General features: G+C 45.4%; 1 pseudogene; it reads right to left on the reverse strand.

Moving 5' to 3' along the window:
- Positions 1-9,853: 9,853 nt before the first annotated feature.
- LOC126547491 (U2 spliceosomal RNA) lies at positions 9,854-10,005 on the reverse strand (annotated as a pseudogene).
- Between the last annotated feature and the right edge of the window lie 3,185 nt (positions 10,006-13,190).

The raw sequence follows: 13,190 nt of genomic DNA on the forward strand, positions 1-13,190 counted from the left end.
GCTCGCTCGCATGAAGCTGTCGGCCGTACCAGTGTGTACGGGATGTTCTAGGACGCTATTCCCGGCGAATTCGAGCGCAGTAGTCTTCGTCACGACGCTCAGTGTGGATTGCTCCTGGCATCGTCTGCTAGTTATCAGTGTGTATACGTGCGTGTACGGCGTTGGCTTCTCGCCACTGCTGTGCCGTTTTCAGGGCGCACTCATAACGGTTTGGGGGCACTTCTTTGACCATGAACTCCGGCATTTGGCCTTCAGCTACGGTGTCGGCACTGAGCAGTGTGTCTGTTCGGCGCGTGCTGCGTGTTCGGTCGCCCACTCCGTTTGCCACAGACATTCCGATTTTGTTGCTGCCCAGCGAGTTAAGCATATAATGAAAAAATTTGATGCAATTCTTAGGAAACTAGGAGGTCACTGCGGTGCATTAATGCATGCACTGCTTTAGCGGCATTGCAGCAAAATGTGATCTGGACCGTCTGATAGAAGGACGGACAAAATTAGTGAGCAAAACAAAATTACGTAGTCTTGTGCCGCTGTACTGACCTTCGCATACGCTTTAATTAAAATGTATTACTTCCGTCGTGACAAAGCTTACCCCTGCTTGTTAATCGGCTCAGCGTAACCCTTTCTTTCCTTGCTCCTACCGTGGATAGCGTGCACATTCCGTGGGCTAGATTCGTCCAGCGATGAGAATTATTGTTGTCACGTAACAAAAACAGGTGACAACCTTTTTTTAGATCACCGTTCCCAATATATTTTGTTCTGTAAGCGGCGTCATATGTATTTCAAGCAAAAAAGAATTGATAAGTTAAGGTTTGCTGGTAATTGACCGACTAAGTAGCTGGAACCGCTAAACACACAAAGAAAGAAAAAAAAGGGAGGGGGAGGGCAGACGTATAAAGGCGGGATGTTCACAGGCTTTTCTGCATTTGTTAACATAGCATTTTTTTATTGTTATGCGGATAAAGTAATGTTTTACGACTGGTTTCCGGTAGTCGGAAAGCGCGTTGAACAGACATAGTATTATGCTAGCCTAAACGAGCATAAATTTTTTGTGCATTAGAAAGCGATAACGAGCTTTATTTGAACGAAAATAGTGCAAAGCATGCTTGACAATTCGGAACGATAGCGCGTGGTGCCCCAGTAATGTTCAAGGTAAACAGCTTGTCAGCAAAATAACGACACTTTTCTTGTGAGAAAATGTGTTACATATGCAACACCAAGTAGCTGGAATTATGAACGAACTGCGAAATTCGCATTCAACTACAATGCCGCTTAATCAACGCGAAATTTTGGGAATGAGCTCTGCGATCGTGCTTCATTTACAAAGCTGCGTAGACATCTAATTTACTCGCTTGGCGCGGTCTTTTATGACTGAATCACGAGATCGTTTCCCTGTCCGCGAGAGATTAGGTCATACGGAAAAAAAGAATACCTATATATATATATATATATATATATATATATATATATATATATATATATATATATATATATATATATATATATATATATATATATATATATGAATATATATAATTCTGATATTTGACTTGCCAAAGCCATATGATTATTAGGCACGTAGGGGAGTACTCTGTATTAATTTTGACCACCTGGGGTTCATTACCGTGCACCTGAATCTAAGTACAAATGAGTGTGTTTGCATTTCGCCCCCATTCAAATGCGGCCGCCACGAAAGAAGTCGAGCGCGCGACCTGGAGCTTAACAGCGCAACGCCATAGCCACTGTGCTATCACACCGGGCGGTTATATGGAAGATATACTTAATTTAGTTGTCCTCGTAATGCTGGTCATAATACAAGCAAAACTAGAAATATATACAGATAATAATTCGAGAGCGCCGTGCTACGCGAGCGCGCAGTCAAAGTGCGAGCAAAAGAAGGAACATTGAGCGTAAGGAGACGACGAAGGCGAGTCTCCCGTCTGACGTCACGAAAGTGCCGTTCGCAGCGGCGCCATCGGTCGTGCACGAGGCTGAGACTTGTTTTCATTTCGCGATCTATTGGCTGGCGCCGACGTTCTGTCTCGTGCGGCACGTTGCAAATGGAGCGAAGTGTGGCGCGACTGCCTCGCTAATCTGGCGATAGCGAGAGCCAGCGCGTGGGTGATGCGTGGGCGCGATTCACAGCAGCCGCCGCCGACAGACCTCCCAGACGACGCGCGCTACTCTGGCGCCATCTGGTAGCCGTCGTCGCCGCACTACGCTTTACTTCTCACGCTTTCGCCATATCCTCCTCCTCCGCTTTCCTCCTCGGGCGCTCCGCATCCCCCGCTGCGCTCCGCGTTCGCTCTATCATCCTTCGCTTTGTTCCTTCACTCGGTTACGCCGACGCTTATTGGCGGATGATCATCACTACTGTGAACAATAGGTACTTGGTCTTTCGCGGAAAATGATGCATCTTTTTAAAAGTTTGGTGCATGACAGTTGGCACACTTTATATGTATGTATGTATGTATGTATGTATGTATGTATGTATGTATGTATGTATGTATGTATGTATGTATGTATGTATGTATGTATGTATGTATGTATGTATGTATGTATGTATGTATGTATGTATGTAAGTATGCATGTATGTACTACGTTGTAGTGTTTCTTTGTTGGAGTAAAGCAAATTCGCTGAGTGCATCGACTTAACTCGAATACAGTTCAGAGTGCAGCGCGTCGCGTGCAGGATAATCAAAATTTTAAATGGGGAACATATCTGTCATACTTTAGCCGACACATTCCCCTGCTCGCAATCTTAGTCACTGAAGCAAAAATGAACCGAGCGCTAGCCTTCCTCAACAAACGTCGCAAAATCAAGTCAGTACAGTGTTCACGGCAATAAACATATACCAAGTTATAATCATCGTGCTCGCATTGTGCAGTGCTATTGCCTTAATAAGACATCGTGATGAGATATGCGTAATTTATGCACATTAAAGTACGTACCGATATGTTTTAGATAGCATTGGCTCCAACAGTTGTCGAATCTGCGCGATTTTTTCCTCGTGATCTATCCAGCTGCATGTCTGCGTTTTATGCACACACCCCTAACACCCCCGATCCCGCAGGAGGGGCCAGACACCACCCCAACATTTTTTCAAAACATTCTCCTCCCAGTTGTTTCTCCTGTGAAGGAGGTAATGCCAAGTGCCGGAGGAGTGGTAACAGACATAAGGACAAACAAAAATAATTGGCAGACTCAATTGTAGTTGACGTATACATAATGTGAAGCATAGAATAATGTAACTGTTTGGAGCGGACAGTAAGGTGGCGATTATATGCCGCAGGTGTTTGTATTTACAATAAGTAAGATATAATGTTTCCAATGGGAAGACATAAAATTGGAAGCAAACTAAAACTCAACATGGCACATACCCAGTGCCACCAGACCACCCCCCCAGTGGCAAACTCAGTTCACGACCGTCCTTATCCTTCTTTATTTATGTTCCTTGCTTTTTCTCTCCGCCCCCTGTATTTTCCGTCTTTCATTTCCGCTTACCCTTCCCCCAGTGCAGAGTAGCAAACCAGAGTGCTATCTGGTTACTTTCCCATCCCGTTTATATATATATATATATATATATATATATATATATATCAGTGACATTACACACATACAAACACCCAGTGGCATTACAAGGTGATAAAAGCAGTCAGTGACCATCCTTGTGCATATTAATTGTAGGAAGTGAAGTTGCGGGGCCTGCATTCGAAAAATGTAAAGTGTTAGCAGAAAACAGCCACAATATCATCCGCGGATTAAAAAATCGCATAGAATATCAATATTGAAAGAGAAATGTGACATGCGCCATCTGTTTTGCCATTTGTTTTGCCATCGACAAGGAAATTGCATATTCATCGGCCAACCTATGATCATACTCATCTACTGCACCCATGGGGGGGGGGGGGGGGGGGGGGGCGTCCTTGAGTAAGAATGGCCAAACCCTGTCTTTCTTTTATGTTTTTCATGTTTTTTATTTCTTTGATGACTTGCTCTAGCGCATTTAAATTCTTGTTAGTCGATGCTTTCATGTTAATTAATCCCATATAACACTTTTTACCACAGTACATACGCTGGGGCAGTAGGCGTACGACCTTTTATTCGGACTGAGCGACTCAGTGAAGACACAGCGCAGTCCACGATGAGGATGATCACACACACAGGCGATTAAGAGGAAATAAATACGGCTAATGGCAATGTACAAATAAGGGAGAAGTACATAATAAACTCTCTCTCTCGCTCATTACACACACACACACACACACACACACACACATATATATATATATATATATATATATATATATATATATGAGGAGTTTTTTTTCGAAATGAACCAAATCCACAAACCGAAACTGGGTCAGATAAAACGGTAATGACAAGAAAAACTAGGCAACTTTCTCATAGAAAAACCGTTGCAACGAAATGGGTCAAATAACGCCAGGCGAACGTGTTCGCAGATCGTATTTCGTATCGAAATTGAGCCAGATCCAGCTGTTGCACGGATCAAAATGAGCCAAATCCATTTGCCCAATAGGAGAGCGCTTTTGGCATGACGTCATTTAGCCATCGCTGCCTCCTTGTCAGTTCCCGCCAAGGAGTTGGTTCCCGCCTGACAGCTCAGAGTGTTTCGTTCGTGTTTTCGCGAGTTCTTCGCTTTTCTGATATCGTTGTTCATGGATTCGGATGGCAATGAAGAGATCGGCGAAAGATCTATCCCTAGACGTCGACGGCGAAGTGAAAAAAAGCCGCATCACCACCGTAAAAGCAAGAATGCGCCGTTGCCAAAATGTAAACACGCGAAAAAGACTCTCAGGTGTGCGCTTGTGACAGAAGCATCCACTAAACGTTTCAAGGAGAAGTTTTACGAACTGTGTAGCGTGGAACAAAAGGCGTTCGTTTTGATGTACTGCACGCCAACAGCCGTAAAACGTAGGAGAGGAAAAGAAGCGGAACCTCGTCGGAGCCTTGCTGTTGTTTACAAGGTACGGACAGAAAATGGCCAAGAGATTCGTGTTTGTCGCGATATGTTTTGCGCAGTGCTTGATATTAGTCACAGCACAGTTACTCGCTATATAAAGCACAAGCATGAAAAAGGTGAAGTGAAAGCCGACAGTCGTGGAGGTGACCAGAAGATCAAGCGCTACGGTCGAAAGCGATCAGCTGTTGTGGGTTTCATTAAGCGACTTCGGGCAAGAGAGTCGCACTACAACCGGAAGAAGACAAAAAAGTTATACCTTCCAAGTGAGCTGAAGAGCATCCGAAACCTGTGGCAGATTTATAACCAACAAGCACCCGAAGATGTGAGGGTGAAGTATGGCTTCTTTCACCACATTTTTCGAGCGACGTTCAATCTTTCGTTCAGAACACCGAGGACAGACGTTTGCTCTGTGTGCCTGAAAAATGCGTATGAGATGAAAACTTGTGGAGATGTTTCACAGAAGCAGCGTGTCATAACAGAGCAACGTGTACACAAGTTGAAGTATAAGGCTTTTTATTCCCTGCTGCGTGAGAAGAGGGAAGACTTGAAAACATTCTCATTTGATTGCCAACAAAATCAAGTGCTCCCCAAAGTTCCGGACCAGGAAGCCTACTACAGCCGCCAGCTCTATCAGTACCACCTCTGCGTGGTGGAAGACCAGGCAGATGGATCAATGCCCAAAGAGGCCATCCATTCCTACACATGGAGCGAAGATGAAAGCTCCAAAGGAAGCAACCAAGTAGCCAGTGCGGTACATAATACACTTCGAAGCGCTAACTTCGAAGGAATTAGAGAGGTGCGGTTAGTAGCCGATGGCTGTGCTGGACAAAACAAGAACAGTACTGTGCTTTGCATGCTTCTTTGGTGGCTCCAGAATGAGGCTCCAGCAGGTGTCTCAGTAGTTTCCCTTGTGTTTCCTGTCACAGGACACAGTTTTTTACCCCCAGACAGGGTATTTGGCAGAATTGAAAAAGATGTTAGACGACACGAAGAAATCCTGAATCCACAAAGCTACCAAAGGATTTTTTCAAATCACGGCACTGTGTTAGAGCTTGGAAAACATTGGCATGCGTACGACTGGAAGGCCTACTGCACGGCGGTGATGAAGTCGACATCCAGCTTGCCGTTCAAGATAACCGAAACGAAGGTCTTCTACATTCAAAGAAATGCAGCTGGTAGGAGTCCTCAAATTAGAGCAGAGCCTCACTATAAAGTTTCTGTGTCAAATTTCGTGTCAGTGCTAAAAAGGGGAAGGTCCCTTGCACAAGCACCCATAAGATGTGCACTGTACGCACACCACGTCAACGAAATGAAAGTCAGAGATGTGACCAGCCTTCTTGTGAAGCATTTCGGAAATTCCTGGCAAGACAATGAAGAGCTTGCGTACTTCGTTAGTGTCTTCAGGCGCGCCCAAGGAAATGATCCTGCGGAAGAATTAGAAGAGAGCTGCTTATGCTGCCAAGAAGACGCACCTGCTCTTCAAGTATAGTTCTATTGTTCTTGAAGCACAGCAAAGCCCTGCTGCCAATGTTATTATAGCTTTTCTGTCATCATTACATGATGCCATTCTGGAAAGCCAATTTTAATAAAGTTTTCATAACAATACCGCCTAAAATCCAGTGTTTCAATTCAATACGAGCCAAATCCAGAGTTCTCACCCTAATATTGGGCATATCTGCCGCATAATTTTTCATTACTTGTGGTCGTAAACTTGCCCTAGCCGACATGTAAAGCATATCATATAATAGCTTTGCTAGCGTTGCATTTAGGTCCGGTAACAAATTTTTGCTTTTTTCTCAACTTTTGTTTACGTGGATTTGACCCATTTCGAAAAAAAACTCCTCATATATAGATATATGTGTGTGTGTGTGTGTGTGTGTGTGTCTGTGTGTGTGTAATGAGCGAGAAGAAAGGAAACCGAGAGGACCAATTTTTATTAGGCTTATCATAAGAAGCCAACAAACAATGACATCAAGGACAGCATAGGGGAAATTATTCATAGCTCTTAATTGAATGAAAGAAATTATAGATATATGCGATGAAACTGGATAATAAAAGTCGCAGTTTCGCTCGAAAGGCGCAGCATCGACTGCGATAGCAAATTTTTGTACAGCTATACGAAGTAAGGATAGTAGTTTTATCGGCCGTGCAAACTTGTAAACGGTCATAATAACTAAATTAACAAGCATGGTGTCAATCGTCCACAAGCAAACATGAACACACCTCACTCGATGACCATGGAAACTCGCTATCAAAATGCTAGAATGAAGAAGTGCGGCAGCAGCAGCGAGTGAATTGACCTTCGCACTGCATCTCGCATCAACGCGAACTAAGCCGAGAAATTACAGCGCACGGCGTACTCTGGGCCCGTCCCATATGGATTTCAAGATATAGCGGCCCGGGCGGGCGCGCGCGGTCGCCCGCGCCACACTCATGTTTTTGTAGCGCTCCTTCAAAACCAAAATCCAGAATCCTGGATAAAGGCCTGGTGTACAATATGTGGTGTTTTAGATACCCATGAGAAAATTGGATACTTCTTTGCATAGTGAGCTACATTGCCACAGTGCACGCTTTACAGGAGAATATACGTTGGCTTGGACGAGGACACGAAAGCTGCGGCATTTTCAGATCACTCATCACATTGTTTACACAGATTCGCAGGCCTCCATAAAGGCTTGCGCCCGGCTGGACTCGCGCAATGGCGCTGTTCGCTCGATACATCGGGTGATGCGAATCGCCGAGGAGGCTGGCCACACTGTCTGCCTCGCATGGATACCAGGCCACGCTGGGGTAGCTGGCAACCGAATGGCCGACTCTGGCAAGGGAGACTATGTCCTACCCTTCAGACTCGGCCATAAGTGCCTGACAACCCATATGCAATCGACCCGGACAGAGTCCTGGCAGAGGCGAAGGCGGCTCGAAGGGCTGCGCTCCGGAAGTCCCAGAAAATTTTACGTCTCTGCCAGGGAAGTTTACCCGTGCTGAAGCCACACGTTTGCAACGCATCGTCACGGAGACAGGAGTGACACCAGTCCGCCGCGCCAGATGCGCCTCCGGACCTGGAAATCAGCCACTTGCGGTTCCTGTCGAAGGAATCAGCTACTGGATCAGCAACATATACTCTGGGGCTGCTCGGCGATCGCCTACTCTGAGGCCTCAGGATTTGGACGTCTGGCGACTGCCCACTGGTCCGCCTGATAGCCGGCGCCTCATATTCCATTCATTATTTCAATTTCTACAAGACTCAAAAATGATCAATAATATCTGAACTGACCTCCTCTATTGCCCCTCTTGCGCCCTCATGGATCCACTTAGTGGGGGCGGAAACTTTTTATGGTTATGTTAATAAACATTTTAACAACCACAACAGAACCAGTTTGGTCGTACTACCGAATCGTCGTACTCATGGTCAGTGGCACTGTACATACTGGCATTATCACGTCACCTACTTTCACCCAGATGCTGAATAGGCGCGCAAGGAGAGACTTAAAGTGAAAATCAAGCAGATTGACTGCCATTTTTGCGTACGGAGAATTTCACGCATATTCCCCCTAAAAGAAATTTACAAAATGGAATGAATTGCTTTAGAGGATGACAGGATTTATACAGTAAATGTGTATGCTAAACGCAGTAATTAAAAAAGTTAATTGGTTATTTATGTTTGTCAGTGAAATGATAACTGTAACTTATCGTGGAAAGTATGTAGAGTCGCGTGCAATACGACTTGCAACACCCTTGTTCGTGGTCGAAGGAGCTCCAGGGCTGCGCGGTGGCTTTGACATGCGAAACAGCGGTTTAATAAATACCACTAATTGAAGCTGTGTTTAGGTCTGGAACTTACCATGTGTCTGCCAGCCGTACAGTCTTGGAGCCCGTTCGACCACGGGCACCGGTGTTGCAGGTCATAATGCACGTGACTGCACGTATGCCCGTCTTAATTCCAATGCAAAGGCGTTGTTACGCTATCTACGTAAACAATTAGGAAAAAAAAAAGAAGGTGATTCAACTTCCAGTTGAAGTCGATGAAAGACAAAGACTTCCTGAGCTAGTTGGGGGTGAAATAGGGACGTGGTAATTGCGCACGGCGCTCTATCACGCCAGCCATCATATCAGAGGAGTAGGAGGAGCGTCGGAGTCTTAAATGTTTTGGATGCCCTGTCTTCGGGGTCAGCCCACATTATTAGAGTGCACAGCGTTCAGTATCGGCTTACATTCTTAGACTGCACTACTTTCTGGATTGGCTCACATAATGACGTATGAGGACATTTTAATTAACTTTAAATAGTAATTTCCTGGGTTTTACATGCCAAAATTATGATGATTGTGACGCACACGGTTGTGAAGGAAAAGCGTTCGTTGCGTAATAGTGACAGCATCTGTGCTGGAGATCCTCTGTTCGAATACGGCCGCCAGGCAATTTTATCGATTTACTTATTTTAAAGACTGCCATTTTCGCCCTAAGAGGGAACCATTCACAGCGATAGCAAGGTTTAGCGGTTGTGCGTGGAATCCTCGGACAGTGTTCAAAGTTATACGCGGGTGCGCGACATCTTGGCGCGACGCAGCACTTGTGGCGACTCCTGCTGGATAGAAGTAACAGCGCCCTGCGAGCTACGAAACGTCTGACAACACTGGCATGATGAAGAGCGGGTTTCCACGCGTCGCACATCGCCGGTGCACGAGGCGAGACCGACGGGAAACCGTCGGCGTTCAGGAAACGCACCAAGCGTCTCCACGCGCTGGCTTGTATGCGCGAAATTCTTAAGGATGCTCTATTCTGCCTCTTGAGCAATCCTGTTTTCCGTAACGGTTAGAGAAGCCGGCTTTTGCGTGCGCCTATCGAGCCATGTAGATGGAGAATTTCTCCCCATACGTGGGCCGATCCCGAAGATAGTGCAATACCGGGCCGACCCGCGGCGGAAGTGAAGCAGGCTTTAAGCACTCCGCCAACTTGCAAAAATAAGTTGAATATCTTAGGTCCAAATATAACAGATACTACAATTTGACCCGGGTCGGCCATGTCTACGTTCGCACCACCCTCTCTTTGTCGGCGTTCTATGCGCTTGCGTATCTCCTTTCCTTTTCTTCTGCTCTCCTGTGGTGGCAGTCTTGTAAGCGTGCTGCCCGCCAGGACCACGAAACGGAAAGAAATGCGAACCACCCATGTGGCTCCGATCCCGGAGACTTGGAACGTTTCACTGGAGCAACGGCCAGGATGTTGTTGGCCTGTGTTGTGTGTGACCGCTTGTGGGTTTCAAGTGACATCACAATCATTACTGAACTGCAGGACGTCGACCAACGCAGCATCGCCTTGGCTGTGGTGAAGCAGTGTGGGCCCTCGGAGTGCGATGGGGTGCGTGTGTGTTATATGCACCGGGATTCGTTAGTAAAAGGTATCGCGCCGCGTTTTGCAACAATACATGGGTATGTATACTCCCCGGTGCCTCATCATCTTCGTTTGACGGTAATGAACAGTTCACCATTAAGGGGCCCACATACGCAGGTTCGCTGGTCATCCGCCTTCGCAGAGTGGAATGGCACTGCATTTTTTTAAGAACGCCAGCCTTTATACATCCAGTCCAGAAAAGGCATGCGTGCACAAATCATGTACTGACACGATCATAGTCAAAAGGCTATTTCTTTTTCTGGAAATGCAAGAGAGGGCACGCTTACACGTGATTATGTCATCTACGTGTATACATGTAAATGACACACTGAAGTCTAGGCATGTAAATGACACAATCACGTGTAATCGTGCCCCCTGTTGCGTTACCAGAAAAAGAAATAGCCTTTTGACTATGATTGTGTAATGTACATTTATTTGGTGGCACGCATGCATATATTCTGGGCTGGATATCTAAAGGCTGGCGTTCTTAAAATAAAAACTGAGTTGGCTGTCTGCGCTTGTTCTGCGGTATTTGGTTCTCTGTGTGTCCTTGGTTCAGGCACACAGAACTGAATTCTGGGGTTTTACGTGCCAAAACCACAATTTGATTATGAGACACAGGCTGTTTGAGCATAGTTATAAAGGTGGCAACTCAGAAAAACTTCGTGTTGAACAACAACTCTGAAGCCTAAGAAATTCCTTTGTCCAAAGCCCTGGAAATATCAATAAATGTCCAGTCATAAATGAAAGTCGCAGTTTCGCCCGAAGTGCGAAGCATCGATTGCGATAGCAAATTAATCGACAGCTATATGAAGTAAGGAGGCTAGTTTTATCGGCGGCATAAACTTGTAAACATAGGCACACTAGCTAAATTAACAATCATGGTGGCACGCGTGCACGAACAAACATGAACATATCTCACTCGATGACCGCGGAAATTCGCTATCAAAACGCTGGAGTGAGGAAGCCCGTAAGCAGGAGCGAGCGAATTGACCTTCATGTTGCCTCTCGCTTCAACGCGAACTAAGCGGCTAGAACACAGCGCACACGAAGCTATCGGCCCTCGGTGTGCCTAGACGCTTAGCTTTTTGTCTCTATCGCAGATCGCTTTCAAAATAGAGCCCGCGCGGCCGTACCATACGCAGCAGCCGCCGGAGTAGAGCACCACCCACTCTCTCTCCTTCCCCGTTGCTTTGCGCGTGACGGAAGGCGGCGCGCTTCCTACCTGCTTATCTAATTCGCGTGAGCGAGATTGAGCCACCATGGTCGGCTCAGCTTCGCACGCCCAACTCGCACATACAGTTTACGGCGCTCGGGGACGATGTTATCGCCCTTGGACTTTATACGGAACATCACGGCACCAACGACGGCAGAAATGCGCCTGGAGTGTCGATATAATTGCTATTGCAATAATACGTTAAAACCACGGCCTCTACCAGCACCACCTAGATAGCACAAGGCCTGTTCACTCCTATCCATGACGTCATGCTACCTGGCCCGACTGCCACAGAATCTAATGGGGATGCTCCCGAGTAAGCAACAGTGACTTTGACGTCGCCGCTTTCGTCACGCCAGCCTTGGCAATGGAAATTTCGGGCCAAGTAGTATGACGTCATGGAGCGTAGTGAACAGGCCTTGTGCTATCTAGGTGGTGTTGCCTCTACTCGCTGTTCGTCTCCCCTAAATATGCTCAAGCCTGTTGAAGTGCAGTCCAAAAAACGTGGAGTCTGCCTTTTGTGACAGAGAAGGAAATGATAACGATGAGGGTTGGCACAATGTAACTAGCAGTAAAAATGCACGAACTCGGTAATGAATCAATGGCAAATGCTATTAACTATGCTATGGCTCCCAGTGTGAAATGTCTATTAACGTCAATAAATCAGTGACAATGACAATAACAAGAAAAAAGCAACCCTCTCATTTCACCTATATCGTTAATGGCACGCCTCTTTCCATGGTTGAGCAACAGAAATATTTAGGGATAACGCTGACATCAAACCTCAATTGGGAAACACACATAACTAACATTACAACTACTGCACTACGAAAGCTATTTTATCTAAAAAGACGCCTAAAGATCGCTCCAACGAACATTAAGCTTCTGGCCTACAAAACATTTGTGAGACCTATTTTAGAATACGCTAACACAATTTGGTTTCCTTACACAGCAACTAACATAGCTAAACTTGAAGGTGTACAAAGAAAAGCGGCAAGGTTCATTCATAACAAATATCGTACTACTGACTCACCTTCACGTCTCTTAGCTTCCTCAGGCCTCAACACATTATCGACGAGAGCGAAACAAGGTCGACTCAAATTTCTGTTTCAAATGCTGCACCGTCAGTATAAAATTGATATCACCCGGTACATTTCATATTCGCAATCTAGAATAACACGGCATCAACACGAACATACGCTAACCGAGTATTCCTTTTCTAATGACGCATTCAGGTACTCATTCTTTCCTCGAGTAATCAGAGAATGGAATGAACTTAACTCGTCATTAACAGCGACAAATTCTTTATCCCTGTTCGTTTCACAACTGGAGCTCATCACAAGAGATTATTAACGATTTCTCATGTTTGTTCCCTATTCTCTTTATGTTAAACTAACAGTACTTAGAAAAAAAAATGTATACACTTGTTTATTTCCAAATACTTCACGTTTTTGCTTTGACTATGATATGCCCCGGTTGTTGTTCATATTATTCTGCTTTGTTTAGTGTTGTGTTGTATAGCTTATCTACCTTATCTTTTGTATTTTGTTGAATATTGTTGCTTTTTCATTCTTTGTGTAGCTCGCACATGCATTTATGTAGG

The sequence above is a fragment of the Dermacentor andersoni genome, chromosome 1 (genome assembly GCF_023375885.2).
Source record: "Dermacentor andersoni chromosome 1, qqDerAnde1_hic_scaffold, whole genome shotgun sequence".
NCBI lineage: Eukaryota > Metazoa > Arthropoda > Arachnida > Ixodida > Ixodidae > Dermacentor > Dermacentor andersoni.